Raw genomic sequence first — 16,529 nt, forward strand, 5'->3', positions numbered from 1 at the left:
GTCACACTTGTGAACAAATGGACTTGATAGACATATACAGAGTGTTCCATCCAACAATATCTGAGTATACATTCTTCTCAGCAGTACATGGGACATTCTCTAAAACAGCCCACACACAAACCCATAGAACATATTTAAATAAATGCAAAAGAGTTGAAATTATCCAATGCATGTTATCAGATCATAGTGCCATGAACTAGAAATTAATGATAAAACAAACTACAAAACCCCCACAAACACATGGAAATGGAATAATACACTCTTGAAAAATGAGTGGGTCTCAGGGGAAATTAAAGAAATTAAACAATACCTACAAGCAAATGAAAATACAAATACAACTTACGGGAATCTGTAGGATGCAATGAAAGCAGTCCTCAGAGAAAAATTTATTGCACTGAGTTCCCACATCAGGAACACAGAATGAATACAAATAAACAACCTGATGTTACACCTCAAACATCTAGAAAAAGAAGAGCAAGAAATCCAAAGCCAAAAGAAGGGACGAAATTATAAAAATCAGAGCAGGAATTAAAAGCAATAGACTAAGAAAACAATCCAAAGGATCAATGAATCAAAGAGTTGGTTCTTTGAAAGAATAAATAAAATAGATAAACCCTAGTCAATCTTCTTAAAAAAATGGAAAGAAAAAGCTCAAATTCATGCAATAAGGGATGCAAAAGGTGAAATCACTACAGACCCTGTGGAAATACAGAAGATCATCAATACCTATTTCAAAAACCTCTAATCTCATGGGTTTGATAACACAGAAGAAATGGACAGATTCCTAGAAACATATGAAGTACAAAGCTGGGTCAAGAAGATGTCAAACTACTGAATAACCCAATTTCTATCACTGAAATTGAAAATGTAGTTAAGTCCTTACCTACAAAGAAGAGCCCAGGCCCAGTCAGATTCACTGCGGAATTTTACAAGAATTGCAATGAAGACTTAATGGCGACACTCCTCAAACTCGTCAATGAAATCCTCAGTGGTGTAAGGGCCTGCCCTGCAAGCACGTGAACATGAGTTCAATCCTTGGTACGGAAAAAAATAAAAAACAAACAAACAAACAAACAAACAAACAAACAAAAAACCCCAAAAAAACCCAAGACAGGAAATCAATTCTTCCTAAGTCATTCCTGGAAGCAAATATTACTCTAGTACCAAAACCTGAGAAAGACCCAACTACAAAGAGAGAACTACAGACCAATCTCCCTAATGAACACAGATGCAAAAATCCTCAATAAAATATTGGCAAACAGGATCCAGCAATAATCAAGAAGATTATACACTACAATTAGGTGGGATTCATCCTAAGCATGCAGGGAAGCTCAATATGTGTAAGTCAATAAATGTAATCCACCATATCTATAAAGCCAAAAGTAAGAATCAGGTGATCATTTCTATAGATGCAGAAAAAGATTTTGATAAGGTCCAACACTCATTCATGATAAGAACCTTACCAAAAATTGGAGTAGGTGGTCTTTACCTCAATATGATTAAGGCCATCTATGACAAACCAACAGCCAGCATCATATTAAATGGCAAAAAACTGAAGGCCTTTACCTTAAAATCAGGCAAAATACAAGATGTCCTTTGTCACCAATCCTATTCAATATAGTACTAGAAATACCAGCCAGAGCAATTAGACAAGAGAGAGAAATAAAAGGGGTAAAGATAGGAAAAGAGGACGTTAAATTATCATTATTTGTAGATGACACGATACTCTACATAGAAGATCTCCAAAACTCCATTGAAAGACTCCTAGATATAATAAATAAATTCAGCAGTGTAGCTGGATACAAAATCAATGCTCAAAAGTCAACATCATTTCTGTACACTAACAACAAAATTACGGAGAGAAATAAGAGAAGCCACACCCTTCACACTAGCATCTAAAAAAATGAAATACTTAGGAATTAATCTCACGAAAGAAGTAAAACATCTATACAGGGAAAACTATAATTTCCTGAAAAAAGGCATCGAAGATAATCTCAGAAAATGGAAAGACATCCTTTGTTCATGGATAGGGAGAATAAATATTGTGAAAATGGCCATTCTCCCAAAATTGCTATACAGATTCAATGCAATCCCAATAAAAATACCATCAACATACCTCATAGATCTAGAGAAATCATTCCTAAAATTCATCTTGAACCAGAAGAGACGTAGAATAGCAAAGGCAGTTCAAAGCAACAAAGGCAAGGCAGGAGGCATCATAATCCCTGACTTGAAATTATACTGTAAAGCCACTGTAATAAAATCAACATGATACTGGATTAAAAACAGAGCTGAAGATCAATGGAATAGACTAGAAGATACAACCACAACTACCAACCCACTCAGCTACCTTATCTTTGATAAACGGACCAAACATATTCACTGGAAAAATGACAGTCTCCTTAATAAATGCTGCTGGAAAAACTGGATCTCCGTATGCTGAAAACTAAATCTAGACCCATGCCTATAACCGGTTACTAAACTAAAATCTAAATCAATCAAAGATCTGAATATTAAAAAAGAAACGCTAAATCTCTTGGAAGACAAAGTAGGTAAACATCTTGAAGACATAGGGGTAGGTAGAGAATTCACGAATAGAAATCAAACTGCACGGGAACTACTTCCCAGAATCAATAACTGGAATCACATCTTATTAAAAAGTTTCTGCAGGTCAAAAGAAATCTCCAGCATAGTGAAAAGAAAACCTACCAACTAGGAAAAGATCTTAGTGAACTGTCCCTCAGACAAAGGACTTCTGTCTAAAACACATAAAGAATTAAAAAAAAACCAGATCCCTGAAACTCAAGGACCCAGTCCAAAAATGGGCATCTGAGATGAATATACAGTTCTCAGAAGACAATATACAAATGGCAAATACATGAAAAAATGTTCATCATCTTTAGTCATTAAAGAAATGCAAATTAAAAGAACACTGAGATTCCGTTTCTCTCCTGAAAGAATGGCCAGGATCAAGAAAACTATCAACAACAAATGCTGGAGAGGCTGTGGGGAAAAAAGGAACTCTCCTGCATTGTTGGTGGGAGTGTAGAATGGTGCAACCACCGCGGAGGTCAGTCTGGAGATTCCTCAAAAATCTGGGATTGGGGGTCCCATTTGAAGCATACACCCAGCCTTTCTACAGGCGTCTTCTGAGAGTGCACTGACACATTGTGATTTAGAGTTTGCTTCTTCCCATGAGCTTCGGCCTGCTACTACCTGCTTTTGGTCTGTTACGCAACCTGAATCCATCTCCACAGTGACTTCATTAATGGTTGCAATTTTCATTGTAGCACCATTTAAAAGCTGCTATTGGGCACCAGGGCTGCTCTTCACTGCTTATCTCCATCCTGGGTAATGGAGAAAAGCACCATGACTGTCTGGGGAGAAAAGGGCAGGTTTGCCTCTTTGACAGGGGCTCATAGTGCATCCTTGAGCACATCATTTTTCCTCTTTGACACCTGAACTTCCTACTAACCACACTGGGGACTGTGTCTCTGTCAGATAGTGAATCTTCCTCCACCATCAAGAGAAAAAGTCCACAACTTGTGCTCTGTAGGACAAATCCAGCCTGCAGACATGTTTCCATCGGCAGGCCCACATCAGTGCTTCAGTTAGAAGCCAATAGATTTCACACGAAGTCTGCACTTTCCTTCTGAAGTTTGGCCACTGGGACAGCATGACCACATGACCATAGAAAAGCTGCACAGGACACACTTCTGTAAGCTGAGGAGCCATTCCACTCAGCCCAGGTCCCACTACTTCTGGTTTATTCCAATGGAAGCCCAGAATCATCTGTGTTTTTTGTTGTCAGTGCCTCTTGCCTGGCCCTGGAATATGGGGTTCCTGATATTAGCAGGAGGAAGAGGCCTGTGATAGGCAGAGACAACAATGAGGTGGGTTTATGAACAACAATACAGGAATCCAAGCAGTCAAATTGATAAATTTGGAATTTAATTAATTGAGCTCAGGACCACTTGTATACAGACCCCCATCCCAGTTCAGAGTCCAAACAAGTGGCCCTGAGCTGGAAAGTCACAGAGTTTTAAAAAGAGAGTATCACACAAGACATCCTATTGGAAACAAGTTAGCTTGAATCTTTGATTAATTTTCGGTCGACACCTGTATCCTGCTTCTTTTGTTGAGCAGGTTAATTTTTCTCCTGTAGGTACAACTCATTCTGCTTTTCTCATTGGACTTGTACCCTGAGTGATTTTCTTTTTTTTTTAATTTAGAAATTTTTTGTTTAATCCACAAGCTTCATATAGGTTTAGTTTAACAACAACAACCAAAACAACAAAATAAACAACAACAACAAAAAAGTGAAACCAAGACACTATTTCAAAGTCCAGGCCCTTCCAGCTTCCAAATACAAGAGCTCTGAACATTATGTATCCCAATTGGAAGAATAAGACAAAAATATGAATGTAGCCATGACATTTCAAAAAAAAAAAAAAGATTTCATGTAACTGAAAGATCGATCCTCCCTGGGACCAGCTGACTGCCTCTGCCAGGGGAGAGCAGGGAAGAGAGGGAGCTGGTGAAGGAAGAGGGAGGGAGAAGAAAAAGAAACCCAGGACAGAACAGAATCAAATTCCAGTGTTCGCAGCCCACTTGTTCCACATCCATACGAACCCAGTGTCCTGGAAAACATGCTTTCATTTTTCTGTCTCAACCTAGAGCTCAAATCCTGATTCATTTCAGTAGCGACTCCACAGGCAACAGGAAAGATTGTGGCATTCTAGTATACTCCTATACTTTCGTGGTACTTCAACAGTGGTCTTATTTCTGGAGAAGCTTTCAAACCATACAAGGCTGGAAGCATAACTTTAATGAGTATGAAGACTCAAATGAGAAAAAGTAAACAAAACAGGAAAAAGAACAGGGGAAGCCCCCTGCGAATAGCCAGAGGCATTTAAAGAAACCATAAAAAAGCCAACAGTACTTCAATTCCTTTTTTTTTTAAAAAAGAGATTTTTTTGGCTTAAAGTATTTTACTCTAAATGAATTTATGTCAGCTGTCAATGAAAGAATGTCACTAACACACTGTGGATACCTTTGCAACGTAAACCCATACCCCCCTTTTTTACAGGGTCAACTTCAACCTAGCAATTATTACAACAAATGTTATAGTCTAAAGCTCAAACACATTTTAGCAATTCTGAAATTGAATTGAGTACAAACCAAATAAAATTCACATCCTAACAAACATTTGCACCTAGGACTGCGGGGACACCTGAGCCTTCCGCATGGACCTCAGAGCCTTTCCCCGAGGTGCTTCTCTAAGTCGTCCAGGTTATCTTGGGCTTCACTTTCAGTCTCCTTCTTGGGCTCCGGAGCCGCCTCGGGTTCTTCCTGCGCTGATGTGGTTGTGGCGGCAGCAACAGCTGCAGGGGCGACGGGAGCCACAGCGCCTGCAGCCACAGCCTTTTCCTTCTTGTGTTTTTGTGTTTCTTATCCTTTTTGTGTTTCTTGTCCTTCTTTTTCTTCCCACCTCCTTCTTGACCAGAATTCCTGGCTGGTGCTGGGCTTTTAGCCTTTCTGACTGGTACCGCTGGTGAGCAGTTTGTAGAGGGCGACTGAGACTGGACAGGGGATGGAGGTGCTGGGGGCTTTTTAGCTGGTTCAGGAGATCCAGAGACGGAGCGAGAGGATGAAACCTTCTCGCGGACTGTGGACTTGGTGAGGCTGCCTTTTTTGTCTTCTTAAGTTCTGGAGTTCTGGAGACTCTTCTCATAGGCCTGGTACGCGGTGATGGGGACTGCCTTCTTTGGGGTGATGCCGAGGTTGCTCTTCGAACAGCCGGAGGCCTTGAGGTCTGAGGAACTCCAGGCCGGGAGGGAGGACGTCGTTTGTTCGCTTGTGGTGCGCGGGTCTCCCTGGAGCACGGCTTGGGGAAGACCCTTTCCTATGCTTTGATGAGAGGGAAGGCGAGCGTCTCTTGGTGGCCGGGAGCTTCTTTGCTCGGGAGGTGGCGAGGGGGAGACCCGGCGCTTTGGTGGTGGGGATGGTGACGCCCTTGTCTTTGGAGGTGGCGACGGAGAGCTCCTCCTCTGTATGGGAGGCGAGTATCCTCGGGAAGGTGAGCGCCGCCGCGGGGAGGAGCTGGCGGAGAGCAGCGCCCTCTGGCGGGTGGCGGGCGTTCTCCTTCGTCCACCCCGAGGAGACGTCTCTTTCCGCCATTTTCGTGTGATGGAGACGCACTCCGGGAGGGAATGTCTCCGCCGCCTGCCCACCTCACCACTTTTCACACGGGATTGTTGGGTCGTTCATCTTCAGAGGAAGACGAGGAGCCAGAGTCAGATGAAGGCTGCTGGTTCTGTCGTCGGCACTGGCGTCTGCTGCACAGACTCGGCCGCCGCCATTGTGCCACCTTTATCTTCAGATTCAGATAACTCTACTTTTCCAGGCTTTGGTGCTGGTGCTGGTGATTCTCTTTTCTCAGTACTTTTATGTTTTGTCACTTTACCTGGAGTTCTCCCCGGAGACACAGAAACACGGCTTTTTCTTGTGCGGGTTGACTGCTGGGGTGTTGGGGGATGAGGAGATTTTGGCGGTGGAGTTCTTGTTCGAGGAGATGGCCGCCTTTGCGGGCTTGGCCGCCTTCTAGGTGAGAATGATGTATGGCGCCTAGTTGATCTGGACCTATGGCGCCATTTTGGTGGAGTATGAGGAGAGCGGGAGCGGGTCCCTGACCTTGACTTGAAGCGTGACCGTGAGCTTGGCCGTGTCTTCTCCTTTTCTTTTTTGGAATTCTTTTCCGGAGAAGGTTCTTTAGGTTCTGGCATGGGTTCAGGCATGGGAACTTTCAGGATATCATTAATAGATGTGGCCTCCTGTACTGAAGGTTCTTTTACTTTCACCAAAGGTTCGGGGAGCTCTGGAGTCTTTTTTCCTTCTTCTCTGAAGCAGGGATAGGACTCCAGCTCTTGGTTCTGTGACAGGGAGACCTAGAGTGACTGCAAGACCGAGAGTGACTCTGCATCTCTCTCTCCTGACAGGGGAAGACTGTCTTCTAGGGGAAGGAGATCTGGATTTGCGTCTTCTTGGGCTTTGAGACCACTCCCTTTTTTCTCTACTGCTTTCTTTTTCTTCCTTATCCCTCTTATCTTTGTCTTCATCTTGCTTTTTCATTGATGCCAATTTTTCTTGTTCAATCTGTCTTTGTTTTACTTCTTCTTTCTTTAGTTCTAGGAATGTAGTAGGGATTCCAGGGATGTTTTCTTGTGCACTTAACAGCAGGGGCCAAAATTCTCTCATAAATTCTCTAGCATTTTTTCCATTCAAAAACCCAGTCATGTTGATTTGCTTCATTTTGGAATCTGGATTCTTCACTTCCAGCTGGTTGAATATAAACTCAATCACAGCATCATCTTCAAATCCAAGGATTTCAGTTACTCATTTTGTTATCCAAAGCTTTATAACCTCTAAATTTGCTTTGCTCATGTCCACTTTTTTTTCTAGGCATTCTGCAAATTTCAGCTGCTTCTGTAATTTCTTCTGCTTGTTGCTGAACCAGGATTATCCTGTTCTGCACTTGTTCCGTGGAAGAATCCTGCGTCCATCTTGCTGCCTCACTCAGAGATCGCTCCCTATCCCCCGCTGAATGATTTTTCCATTTTCCTGAATACAGGGCACTAGTTAAATGCAGGGCTCAAGATGGCGTCAGTTATGCCAAGCCACAACATTCCCCACTGGTTTTAGTGCGTGAATCAAATCCTTGATTCCTGCTCATCCTTTTGAAAGTCATCTTCGTCATCTACATTTTTCTGTTCCTTGTATTGGGAACGTATGATCAGTAATTTTAATAGATTGGACTCAGCTTTGGATATAACGTATTAAACAGCTTATCATGCAGGGGCCAATAGTAATGGCCAGTAGGAGGAAAACCGGGGTCCTTCCAAAGCTGACAGTAAGGTGGTCAGCTGTGGGGAGGTGGACAACAAATTTTTATATCAACTCTGGTGATGGTGTCTCTCATTTTTTCTATCAGCTAGGTGCTTTCTGAGTTGATTAAGATTGTTCTTAAAAAGAAGATTTACCAAGGGCTAGGCATAGACCCCACTGTTTTAAAGAGTAGGAGGTCTAGATCTCACTGGTTCTGAAGGACCACCTCAGTCAAGGAGTTTAGAGATGGTGATGGACATTTTTTTCAGGTGTGCTAGATCACAATCCATATTTGCTTAGTATCCGGTAATTTTGGCCTCCCATTATGAGGGCTGTGGTTCCTACTGCTGCGGAACTGGCTACTCCTAATCCTAAAAGAATAGGAATTAGAAATGGGGCCCTCTTTTTTCTTATGAGATTGGGTAACCCCACATGTCCCCTCCCTCCTCCCAAATACCAGGACACTTGGGGAAGAACATGAGTTAAGATACAGAGTTCAGGGAGAGGTCCAGTGAAGACAGCAAGACAGCACAAGGCGTGAGGTCATTTGTATAGGCAAACCAAGCTTCCGGCAGGGAGACTAAATGTTGGTTGAGGGGGTAGGAGACATTTTGTACATACACAGTTGAATTAGTGCTTCAAGGGGAAATTTACAGACTGAATACAAAGTCCAGAGCCCTGAATGTTTCCCAAAGCGAGGGACTTAGGTCCCTGCCCCCACCAGCATGAAGAGCCAGAATCAAGGTTTGAGGTGTTTATAATCTGGGTTCAATGTTAGTTATACATAGTCCACTTAGCTGGCATCTGTGGTATTGTGGGCTTGAAGTGGGGGTGATGAATCCAATGGCTCTTTCCTGTAACCTTGATGGCCATTGGGAGCACTCAAGGTGACGATATAGGGTCCTTCCTAGGTGGTGCCTAGAGATGTGGGCTGTCTCCTTTTGATATAGATTTGATCCCCAGGTTGAGTTGCCAGAGGGCCATCTGGTTTTTCAGAAATGGTCTGGTGGCCCAGGAACAAGGGTGGGTCGAGAACAAGAAGGGCTGGACAACCTATAAGGACTTAACAGTTCCCCATTAGTGACAGCATCATCTTGGACATGAGGAAACAAAGGAGGTGGTTGGCCATACATGGCCTCAAAAGGAGCAATGCCCTGGAGGTAGGGGGTACATCGCGCATGAAGAAGGGCAAAAGGAAGGAGATTTACCCAGTTTTCACTGGTCTCAAGAGCCAGTTTTGAAATAGTTTCCTTTATGGTCCTGTTCATTTTCTCTACTTCACCTGAATTTCGAGGCCAGTAAGCACAATATAATTTCCAAATGATTTCTAAAGCTGCAGCTTAATTTGAGTAATCTGCGCTGTGACAGTTGGGCCATTGTTGGACTCCATGGAGATGGGCAAACCAAATTGAGGCACTAACTCATGGGGGAGTTTCTTGGCTACTATGAGAGCTGATTCAGTCCAAGTGGCAAATCCTTCAATCCATCTTGTGAATATGTCTATAAGAACTAAGAGATATTCATGTCCTCCTTTTCCTGGACCCATTTCAGTAAAGTCTATCTCTCAGTAGTCTTTAGGGCTAAGTCTTTATTGTTTCTTTTGAATATCAGTGGTGGCTAGCTTAGGGTTCACTTGAAGACACTGTGGGCATTTTTGGCTGATCTCTTTGGCCAATTTGGTTCCCCCAAGTGAGTGGCCTGATGGGTCTCCTGGATGATCTGTGGGCCCAACAATCTGCAGATTTCTAGAGGAAGTTAGGCTTCTAGGTTCTTGGGTTGTCTTAAGTCTGAATGTGAATAGGATGACTTGAGTAGCATGGGTGGTAGGAGAGCTGGGAGGGGCTTTATAGGCCCCACTGATTTTAGTGCCATCTCTCTGACTGTCTTAACAGCAAGGGCATCTTCGTGAGCTATTTGGGTGTCTTCTTGTTGGTGCCCAAAATAATGTATAATGGCGACCTTTTGAGGCAACCAAAGGGTAGCCAGGAGGTCTAAGGTCTTTTTTTTTAAATTTTATTTAAGAGGAAAAAGAGAAAAACACAAAACAAAACAAAGCAGTGTAAGGGTACACATAATACAGAACTACAAAAAAAAAATATAACAGTAAGAAATCACCTGTTAATAGATTACATATTATCATCTTGGAAATAGTTGCTCAAATCACAGTATCAAAGAATACAAAGTGGACATTCAAACAGAGAGACTGCAAACGGCTGTGTTCAATGATCCAAAAACATTAATATAGTCAGCTATTTAACACCCCTAAACACACTTGCTGTTATATCCGTTAGAGCTCTTTTTTTCCCCTCTCTTTTTTACAACAAAATTTACACATTTTGGATTTTATTACTCCTTAGTTCTTATTACTTTTTTGGGGGGGAGAGAATAAGGTCAAATATGGCAAAACAAAGCTGTCAGTCAAAACCAAGGATAGACATAGCACATGATGTAGAACAGAGTACAAGGTTATCAACAATGGTAATCAACATTGTCTTTTGTTTCCTTAAAAAGAATTGTCTATCTCATTAAATATTATAAAGTTGGACAAAACAGTAGAGACAAGACCAATAAAACTTAGGCATTGTAAACATTAGAGGACTTCCAAAGGAGACAATAGTCAAACCAGAATGGGCATCTTAGTGAACCTTATTGCCTTCAAAGTAGTTGCCTATACCCTCAAATTTGATACTATCATACAGAATGGAACAGAGTCTAATCAGTCAAAACAAGATCGTGGGAGTATTACAGGACTTCAAAACAAGTTAATAGGAAATCAAAAAGAGTTACTATTATATATCCTAATTTTTTTAATTTTTCCCCTTAATTAAAACAAACATAAGAAATAACTAAATAATTTTTTTAAAGAATAAGGGAGAGATTGATATAAAACAGGACATAACAATATAACAATAGAGGTCAAAGCATGACTGTTTCAGCAACCTAGTGCTTCACCACCAAATAACCCGACTTAATAGTAGTTACCATAGTGTCTGTCTTTTTCCTAGAAATATTTGGATAAAACTTCATATACTATAGCTTCAAATATTTCCATATCAAGAAGCCTAGAATAAAGCCTTTCTAATTAATAAGTGAAAACTTTATAAGGCTTCAAGGCCACCTAATGGGGAATCATGATTACCATATATTTTTATATATTTGAATCATTACTTACATTAGGGAAACTATTCGGTATTCACACATGCGAGATTGATTTATTTCACTTATGAGTATGATCTCAAGCTGCGCCCATTTATTGATAAATATCTCAATGTGATCCTTCTTTATAGCTGAATAATACTCCATTGTATGGAAATACCACAACTTTTTTATCCATTCCTCAGTTGATGGACACTTGGGTTTTTTCCAAGATCTGGCGATTACAAATTGTGCTGCTATAAACATAGGTGCACATATATCACTGTGGTATGATGCTTTCAGTTCTTCTGGGAATATGCCTAGAAGTGGAATAGCTGGAATAAATGGGACTTCCAATCCCAGCTTTTTGAGAAATCTCCAGACGGACCTCCACAAAGGCTGCACCAGTCTACACTCCCAACCACAGTTTAGGAGAGTTCCTTTTTCCCCACAGCCTCTCCAGCATTTGTTGTTGTTGGTTTTGTTGATCCTGGCCATTCTTTCAGGAGTGAGATGGTATCTCAGTGTGGTTTTAATTTGCATTTCTCTAATGACTAATGATGATGAACATTTTATCATGTATTTATTTGCCATTTGCATTTCTTCATCTGAGAATTGCGTATTCATCTCAGATGCCCATTTTTGGATTGGATCTTTGAATTTTGGGGGTCTGAGTTTTTTTAATTCTTTATATGTTTTAGACAAGAGTCCCTTGTCTGAGAGAGAGTTCACTAAAATCTTTTCCCAGTTTGTGGGTTTTCTTTTTACCATGCTGGAGATTTGTTTTGACATGCAGAAACTTTTTAATAAGAAGTGGTCCCAGCTATTGATTCTGGGAAGTATTTCCCGTGCGGTTTGAGTCCTGTTCATGAATTCTCTACCTACTCCTATGTCTTTAAGGTTTCTACCCAATTTGTCTTCCAATAGATTTAGTGTTTCTGTTTTAATATTCAGATCTTTGACCCATTTAGATTTTAATTTAGTACATGGTGATAGACATGGGTCTAGCTTTAGTTTTCGGCAAATGGAGAGCCAGTTTTTCCGGCACCATTTATTAAAGAGACTGTCGTTCTTCCAGTAAACCTGCTTGGCTCCTTTATCAAAGATAAGGTGGTTGAGTGTGTTTGTAGTTGTGGTTGTATCTTCTAATCTATTCCATTGATCTTCGGCTCTATTTTGATTCCAATACCATGTTGATTTTACTACTGTTGCTTTGTAGTATAACTTCAAGTCAGGGATTGTGATGCCTCCTGCTTTGTCTTTGCTGCTTAGAATTGCCTTTGCTATTCTAGGTCTCTTCTGGTTCCAGATGAAATTTAGGAGTGATTTCTCTAGATCTATAAGGTATGTTGATGGTATTTTTATTGGGATTGCATTGAATCTGTATAACAGTTTTGGGAGAATGGCCATTTTCACAATGTTTGTTCTTTCTATCCATGAGCAAGGGATATCTTTCCATTTTCTGAGATCATCTTCAATTTCTTTTTTCAGTGTATTATCATTTTCACTGTATAGGTCTTTCACTTCTTTCATAAGAGTAATTCCTAAATATTTCATTTTTTTGCTTGCTAATGTGAAGAGTGCAGTTTCTCTTATTTCCCTCTCTGTGATTTTGTTGTTTGTGTATAGGAATGCTATTGATTTCTGAGTACTGATTTTGTATCCAGCCACATTACTGAATTAATTTATTGTATCTAAGAGTCTTTCAATGGAGTTTAGGGGGTCTTCTATGTAGAGTATCATGTCATCTGCAAACAATGATAATTTAACTTCTTTTTTTCCTATCTTTACCCCTTTTATGTCTCTCTCTTGCCTAATTGCTCTGCCTAGGACTTCCAGTACTATATTAAATAGGAGTGGTGATAAAGGACATCCTTGTCTTGTGCCCGATTTTAAAGTAAAGGCTTTCAATTTTTAGCCATTTAGTATGATGCTGGCTGTTGGTTTGTCATAAATGGCCTTTATTATATTGAGGTAAAGACCATCTATTCCAATTTTCTGTAAAGTTCTTATCATGAATAAATGTTGGACCTTATCGAAGGCTTTTTCTGCATCTATAGAAATGATCATGTGATTCTTACTTTTGGCTTTATTGATATGGTGGATTACATTTATTGATTTGCATATGTTGAACCATCCTTGCATTCCTGGGATGAATCCCACTTGGTCATGGTGTATAATCTTCTTGATGATTTGCTGGATCCTATTTGCCAATATTTTATTGAGGATTTTTGCATCTGTGTTCATTAGGGAGATCGATCTATAGTTCTCTTTTTTAGTTGGGTCTTTCTCAGGTTTTGGTACTAGAGTAATATTTGCTTCCAGGAATGACTTAGGAAGGATTGCTTCCCTTTCAGTTTCATTGAGGAGTTTGCGAAAGGTCAGCATTAGGTCTTCTTTGTATTTCTTGTAGAATTTTGCAGTGAATCCATCTGGGCCTGAGCTCTTCCTTGTAGGTAAGGACTTAATTACATTTTCAATTTCATTAACAGAGATTGGGTTATTCAACAGTTTTACATCCTCCTGATCTAGCTTTAGTACTTCATATGTTTCTAAGAATCTGTCTATTTCTTCTGTGTTATCAAACTTTTGAGAGTAGAGGTTTTCAAAATAGGTGTTGATGATCTTCTGTATTTTTATTGGGTCTGTAGTGATTTCAACTTTTTCATTTCTTATTGCATGAATTTGAGCTTTTTGTTCCCTTTTTAAATAAGGTTGGCTAGGGGCTTATTCTTTCAAAGAACCAACTCTTTGATTCGTTGATTCTTTGGATTGTTTTCTTAGTCTCTATTGCATTGATTTCTGCTTTGATTTTTATAATTTCCTCTCTTCTTTTGGCTTTGGGCTTGACTTGCTCTTCTTATTATAGCTGTTTGAGGTGTAGCATCAAGTTATTTATTTGTATTCGTTCTGTTTTCCGGATGTGGGAACTCAGTGCAATAAATTTTCCTCTGAGGACGGCTTTCATTGCATCCCACAGATTCCGGTAAGTTATATCTGCATTTTCATTTTCTTTTAGGTATTGTTTAATTTCTTCTTTAATTTCTTCTGTGACCCACTGATTACTCAAGAGTGTGTTATTCAGTTTCCATGTGTTTGCGAGATTTTTGCAGTATCTTTTATCATTAATTTCTAATTTCAGAGCGCTATGATCTGATAACATGCAAGGGATGATTTCAACTCTTTTGCATTTGTTTAAATATGTTCTGTCAGCTAATATATGGTCTACTTTAGAGAATGATCCATGTACTGCTGAGAAGAATGTGTATTCTGATGTTGTTGGGTGGAACATTCTGTATATGTCTTTCAAATCCATTTGTTTGCAGGTGTGATTCAGTTCTGTTATTTCTTTGCTCATTTTCTGTCTGGTTGATCTGTCCTTTGGTGTCAATGGTGTATTGAGGACCCCTGTTACAATTGTATTACTGATAATTTGAGATTTCATTTCTGTTAATAGTTGTTTTATATAACTGGGTGCTCTGGAGTTTGGTGCATATATGTTTAAGATAGTTATCTCTTCCTCTTGGAGTTTCCCCCTTATGAGTATGTAGTGACCTTCTTTGTCCTTTATGGTCATTGTTGATTTAAAGTTAACATTGTCTGCAAACAGAATGGCTACTGCTGCCTTTTTTTGGATTCCTGCTGCATGAAGTATTGTTTTCCATCCTTTGACTTTCAGTCTGTGAGTATCCTTCTGGGTTAGATGGGTTTCCTGTAAACAGCATATGGTTGGATTTTGTTTCTTGATCCATTCTGCTAGTCTGTTTCTTTTGAGTGGTGCATTGAGACTGTATACATTAATGGTTGTTACTGTTAAATGCTGGTTTATTGTTGACATGTTATCTCTCTGCTGTTGCATCTTTATCTTTCTGTTCTGTTTAACTATCTGCTTTGCTTAGTGGTTTTTTCCTTTGTGTATCTAAACTGTCTTTCGATATTTTTTGCAGCGTTGGTTTGGTGTTCATGAAGTTCTTCAGCTGTTCTTTGTCATGGAAGTATCGTATTTCACCATCAATTTTGAATGATAGTTTTTCAGGATACATCAGTCTAGGTTGGAAATCATTTTGCTTTAGGATCTGGAATACTTCACTTTATGCTCTTCTTGACTTTATTGTTTGTGCTGAGAAGTCAGCTGTGATTCTGATAGGTTTTCCTTTATAAGTGATCTGTCTTTTCTCTCTGACAGCTTTTAATAATTTATTCTTGTGCTGGATTTCTGGGATGGTGATTATTATATGTCTGGTGTAGTTTTATTTTGCTTATGACTATTTGCAGTTCTATGTGCTTTACTGATCCTGATGTCAGTTTCTGATCTCATCCTTGGGAAATTTTCAGCTATTACTTCTCTCAATATCCTCTTGACATCCTTTATGTTGTCTCCTTCTTTTTCATTAATCCCTATCATTCTTATGTTATTTTTCTGTGCATCGTCTTGCAGTTGTTGAATTGTTGTTTCCTGATTCCTTGTTATTTTTAAAAGATCTTTCCTTTCCTGTTCACTAGCTGCAATCCTGTCTTCAAGGTCTAAAATTTTATCTTCACTTTCATTAAGGCGGTTTTTACAACTTTCAGTGGAGTTTTTTATTTCCTGTATATCTCTGTGCATCTGCATTATGTATTCTGTTTGTTTCTTATATTGCTCGTCTAGGGATTCAATGTTTTTGTTTAGTTCCTCCAATTTTTTAATCTGTGTTTTCTTTAGATGTATTCAGAATCTCTCTCATTTCTTTTATCATTTCTTCTTTTACCTGGGAGATTATTTTGAGTTTGAATTTCTTTAAAGCTTCCTGGAGTTGCTTGTCAATTTCAGTAGCTATTGTGTCCGATATTTGAAGTGGATGGAATATATTTTCTTCTATATACATTGCTCCTAGGGTTTCTTGAGATGGGCTGGAGGTTTGAGGTTGTAATTTGGTCTTTCGTTTTGTCATTTTCCTATATTTCTGTGTTTCAAGTGTTATTTGAAAGCTTCCTCAGGATCTGTTGATGATCCCCTTCTATGTTTGCAGCTAGTGAGACTCTGGCACCACGCTACCCCAAGCCATTGGGCCCGCAGAACCAATAGCCCTCCTCTGCCTGCTCAGAACTCCGCAGTTCCAGACAAGCTGGGCCTCAGGGACACTGTGCGTCCACCTGCTCTTGGAAGCTCCACAGTTCTCCAAGCCCAGCTGGGATGCGGAGGTGGATGTAGACGCCTCAAATCCACCTCTCCACCTCACTGCACCTAGAAACCTGGAGGTCCCCGAACAGTCTGGGCTTTGGGCAGAGTGTGCTGAGGACTCACCACCAGCCGCGGGGCCTCTGGAACCTGCGATGCTCCCCTGCCTGCTGAGACTTCCACAGTCCTCCAGACACCTGGGGAGGCTAATGCAGGTGACCCAGATCTGCCTAGCCCCTCCTCTGCACACCAATGGCGAGGTGTGGGAGTCCCAAACAGGCTGGGCTCTGGGGATAGCGTGCGCTCGCCTACTTGTTGGAGGCTCCACAGTTCTCCAAGTGCAGCCAGGATG

General features: G+C 40.4%; 1 pseudogene; it reads right to left on the reverse strand.

Annotated features, from left to right (window-relative positions):
• Window positions 1–3,934: 3,934 nt before the first annotated feature.
• On the reverse strand, window positions 3,935–7,492 carry LOC100713118 (serine/arginine repetitive matrix protein 1-like; annotated as a pseudogene).
• Between the last annotated feature and the right edge of the window lie 9,037 nt (window positions 7,493–16,529).

Source organism: Cavia porcellus, unplaced genomic scaffold (genome assembly GCF_034190915.1).
Source record: "Cavia porcellus strain 051 isolate PalLab524CR breed Dunkin Hartley unplaced genomic scaffold, mCavPor4.1 scaffold_28, whole genome shotgun sequence".
Classification (NCBI taxonomy): Eukaryota; Metazoa; Chordata; class Mammalia; order Rodentia; family Caviidae; genus Cavia; species Cavia porcellus.